This window comes from Otolemur garnettii, unplaced genomic scaffold (assembly GCF_000181295.1).
Source record: "Otolemur garnettii isolate 467f Iridium unplaced genomic scaffold, OtoGar3 scaffold00080, whole genome shotgun sequence".
Taxonomy (NCBI): Eukaryota; Metazoa; Chordata; class Mammalia; order Primates; family Galagidae; genus Otolemur; species Otolemur garnettii.
The window spans coordinates 207,166-212,308 of NW_003852475.1; the positions used below are offsets into that span (position 1 = coordinate 207,166).

A 5,143-nucleotide genomic window follows, 5' to 3' on the forward strand; every position below is an offset into this window, starting at 1 on the left:
TAGATTATCTCTACCAAAATAAAGAAGTGAACAGTAAGAATAAAAAAGACACTGGATACCAGAAAAAGGGATCCAACACAAGAGAAGAAGCAAAGGGAATCCCCAGAATGACAAAGAAGGAAGGTATCAACTCTGCACAAGGTGCAGAGGAAGCAGGTTCAGACTAGGACATGTTAGATGCTCCATAAAATTAAATGCATGAAAAACTTCATGCATCTGAATTTCCTGAGAAGTGATTTATTTAACTAGTGGAGCAAATCTGGAGGTGAATTAATGATAACTATTTTAAAACAAAGCAAACAATGTACTAATGAGCCCACAGAAAACAAAATTACAGGATAGGGAAAGGTTTTCTGGTTGACTATATGGCTCAGATCTCAACAAAATTTGGGGTCACAAAAATAAAGCACTGAATTTCAACCTACCTGAAATTATAAATGTTAACTATTGGGATGAAAAGGAATGGTACGATCTGTGGTGGAGACAGAAGAAAGACAAAAAAGGCAATCCTCCTCTTAAATTTGAAATGGCACTGTAACCAAATAATTCACAGCTATGGAGGCAATCAACCAAAGAATCAACTAAAAAGTTTCAAGTAGTTACCTCTAAGAACAGAAAAGAGGAGGAAACATGCAGGACATTCCTAATTTGTGTCAGAATTTGTAGAACAAGACTTTTAAACAATGTGTGCATAAATAAGTGATTTTTTTTTTAATTTTGCTTTCAATTTCAAGTTTTGTGGGTTTTTTTTTCTTTTCTTCTTTCAGCAATTCTCTTGCCCTTTGCCTCCCAAGTAGCTGGGACTACAAGCACCCGTCACAATGCCCAATTTTTTTTTTGGGTAGAGATGGGGGGTCTCACTATGGCTCACTCCAATTCATGCTGGTCTCGAACCTATGAACTCAGGCAATCCACTTACCTCAGCCTCTCACGATGCTAGAACTACAGGCGTGGGCCACCACACCCAGCCTATATAAGTGATTTTTTAAACCACTTTTTTAAAAAAAGAGAAAAACAAAACAGGAAGTAACTTGCAATGAACATAAAGCTATATAAAGAGTAAAAGATGTTCTAAAGTTAAAAAAATTAATTTAAAAAATCAGTATATCAAACAACAAATGGAAAAATGATACATGAAATATTATCAAGATAAATTTTCGTTCAGCCATCTATTCTTTTCCTAAGCAATATGACACAACCAAAAACACATTTTATTTACATATCTAATGGCTCAAAGTTTTTAAGACAGCCAATGCATTAGCTTAGCTCATTTATCAAAAATATTTTACTCAAATGCTTTCTCCTTTAAAACCCAAATATCTACTGTCTTCCATGCTATTATCTATCTTGCTGTCATGATCCCATTCATTTAGGACTTCGGACTCAGGATCTTCCATAATATTCTAACTCCTGTCCTCAACTTGGAGGTCTTAGTATCTTTCACCAACATTCTAATTTCAAACTAATTTATGTTCTTTAACTCAAGTGACTTTCAATCCACTTCTATTCCTCTACTTACATAAACATGACCCCATATGAAAATTTGTCCTAACTTCCAGCTGCATGTGGTTCTTTCTCCACCCTCTTGAAGCTCCACTAAAGACAAAGGTGTATGTCCAAGAAAAAACCAAGAGAAAAGGAAATAATAAATACAATCTTTCATTCTCACTTGGAGAGAGAAAAGGGAATTTTACATCCAAAGTTCTACTAGAGGAATATATTGGTAAGAAGTCAATCTCGTCACCCTGGACAGCATTCCAAAGTCCCAGGAATTGGAAGGTATAAGTAAGAAACCACATAAGTAAAGGTGAAACATGGCTTTAAAAAAAAAAAAAAAAAACATAAATATTTAAAGAGAATGAGACAACCCTGCCAGATTCATTTCTAGACTTTGTGTAACCAGGCAGTTAATTCCAACCTCAATGAGTAAATCAAAGAATGAACAGGAAATAAAGCAAATGAAGACACTAGGCAAAAGTTCAGGAAAAGCTAAATTTAAAGAGAAAAAGAAATTATTCATTATACTACTTGCCTCAAAAGTAAATAGTCACAGGTATATATAAATATTATAATACCATTAATTTATCTACTAACTAACTATAATCTACTATAGTTAGGCAGGCTGGGAGAAAAGAGAGTCTAGAAAAAAATTAAAAGAAGACCAGCAGATAAATTATTGACACTGACACCCAAAAACAGCAATAGCATTACAGTCCTTACAAACCTGAAAATGAATGCCAACCAAGAGCAATGGTCAAGTAAGAGCTACTGGTTCCTCTGAAAACACAAAGACAACAGAGGGTAAAGAGGAGCTACCAATTTTATTTCAAGCTTGTCAGTGTTATCTGACCTTTAAAATTATGTGTGTCTACACTTTCATTTTTATTTTTTAAAAAATGGTAAAGACAGGGCTAGATGCAGTGCCTCACACCTGTAATCCTAGCACTCTGGGAGGCTGAGACAGGCCAACTACTTGAGATCAGGAGCTGAAGACCAGCCTGAGCCAAAGAAAGATCCCATCTCTACTAATAACAGAAAAATTAGCCAGGCCTTGTGGTAGGCACCTATAGTCCCAGCTATTTGGGAGACTGAGGCAAAAAGGCCACTAACTAAAGCCATGATGCCTTAGCACTCAAGCCAGGAGAAAAGAGTGAGATTCTGTCTCAAAAAAATAAAATTTTTTTTTTTTGCAAAGACAATGTGCCATCTATAACCTTAAAACTCCAGTATACTACTTGTGTGACCACAATTTCTGCAACCAATTTATAATTACAGTAGAACCTCTGTAAGTTGACCACTGAGGAATTGTAACAAACCGGTCAACATGCAGAGGTGGTCCCCAAAAGGAACTAGGCTTATTGTACTGATAACATAGTTACATGTGGCGCACATCCAGTCAGGGAAAATGAGGTCAACTTAAGGAGCTGGTCTACTATATATATGCCAACTTATCATGATCTCCAATCCCTGACTGCATCCCTCCCTCCCTCACTATTGCTAAGTAATGTGGCCTTCTAGATTTATTCTCTCTTCTATGCTGTAATACTAACCTCTGCCTATCACCTCTCACTGATAAACAATCTGCCTCTAACACACCATTCCACTGCAATTGCTCCCCGAGGATCACCAATAACCTGGATATTGAAAAACCCACAAGCATTTCTCAGGTGTCTCTAATGTTACTTCACTGCAGCAACTGGCACTTTTTAATCTCCTTCCTTCAAACATTCATTTCTCGCAATTTTATGACCATGACTTGGACTTGGCTTCTGCCTCTCTGTAATCTTCAGTATTCTTCACAGGTCCCTCTTACTCTACCTGACCATAAAGTGTTCGTGTTCACTAGGGCCCTATTCTTTACCTTCTTTCCACTCCAGAGTCTCCCCCAGGCTAAGCGCTTCTTCCCCTGCCCCAGCAACAGAGATGACTTCACGTCTACTTCACTCCAGGATACCCACCCCAGTTCAAACCCAAGTGGTTTTGAACCTTTTTAAAGATGCATATAATAAACTCATCTGTTTCTAACTTACCACTCCTCCCCTTCAGTATTCCTACTTTCCGTGGAAACTAGCACACCTAGTTGTTAAAGTTACAAACCTGGGAACTACCAGAGATTCTTCATTTTTATATTCCCCTCACATCTAAGCAATTACTAAGTCATGATGACTCTTTCTCTCTTACTGCCTTTCTCATTCTCATTTTCCTATAGAACAGCCATTACTCATCTTTCATATGAAAAACCGCCATAATAAACCCATCTGTTTCCAACACTATTCACAACTTTCTTCCAATCCATCCAACCCAGTGCTGTCAGAGTAACCTTTCTAATACTGTACATGAACCTGTGTCACTAATGCCACAGCACTCTAGCCTGCTCAACAAAGTGAGAAGCTGTCTCAAAAAAAAAAAAAAAAAAAAAAAAAGTTGAAAATTTCTTCCTAACTACAGAATCCAGTAAACAGCCCTTGTATTAGGTCCCTAAGACCTAGTCCATGAATACCTACTCTGTTCTTTATACTTTTATTATCTAGCCCGCTCACGTCTAAGACCTCTGCCAGAAACATACTTCCTCAACATACTTGACTGATCAATACCCTTTTATCGTTAAAAGTTTAATTACAATCTCCTCCGAGATGTTTCCCTGGTTCTTTCAAGCAGACGTCGGTACTCTCTGTTCATATGTCCTCACTAGACACATGTATTCCTTAAAGCAAAGGTCCCTGATGGAAAACAATTTCCCCACCGTCAGGTAGAGGGGAGGGGATGATTTCAGGAAGACTTGAACATGTATTGTGCACTTTATTACCACACTGTTACATTACATTACATTATTTTATTATTACATTTTTATAAGGAAAATACAACCTATATCCCTCCTATGCACAGTTTATAGTAGGGTTCGCACTCCAAAGATGCCACCAGTGATATGACAGGAGGTAGCCTTGCTCAGAAGTGATGAAAGAGATGGGGAGCAGCTGTAAAAATAGATTTAAGTTTTACATGCTCACCTGCCACTCACCTTCTGCTGTCCATACCCCAGAGGCTGGGGACTACAGCATTAAAAGACTACACCTATTTAAATACCATCTCTTTGGCTCAGCACCTGTAGCTAGAGGGTAGGGTGCCAGCCACATACACCGGAGCTGGAGGGTTGAATCCAGCCCGGGCCTGCCAAACAACAACAACAACCAAAAAATAACCAGGCATTGTGGTAGGCACTTTTAGTCACAGCTACTGAGGAGGCCGAAGCTGGAGGATCCCCTGAAGCCAGGAGTTTGAGGTTGCTATGAACTAGGCTGATGCCACAGCACTCTAGCCTGCTCAACAAAGTGAGAATTTGTCTTAAAAACAACAACAACAACAACAAAAACTCTTAATGATGAAGAGGCGAAGTTAGGTATTTAATATTAGTAATTCTATTAATAAAGTTAAAATTCTGATAAAAAGTTACTAGAATTTTTCATTAATAAAAGCATATAACTTCATTAATTTAATACAGCACTTACAGTGCTAAAATTTTACAGAGACAAAAACTACTTTGCTACTAAACATTTTTGATAGTCCAGTGAAGGTTTTTGGCATAATGGTCATTTTAGTATTTATTTACTTATTTATAGATTTTATAAGACAGAGTCTCACTCTA

General features: G+C 37.6%; 1 protein-coding gene across 1 annotated transcript in view; it reads right to left on the minus strand.

The window, feature by feature from the left end:
* The window catches only part of LOC100948324 (actin-related protein 3), a 71,544-nt gene that overhangs the window by 11,071 nt on the left and 55,330 nt on the right, over positions 1 to 5,143 (minus strand). The gene's annotated exons all lie outside the window — the stretch shown is intronic.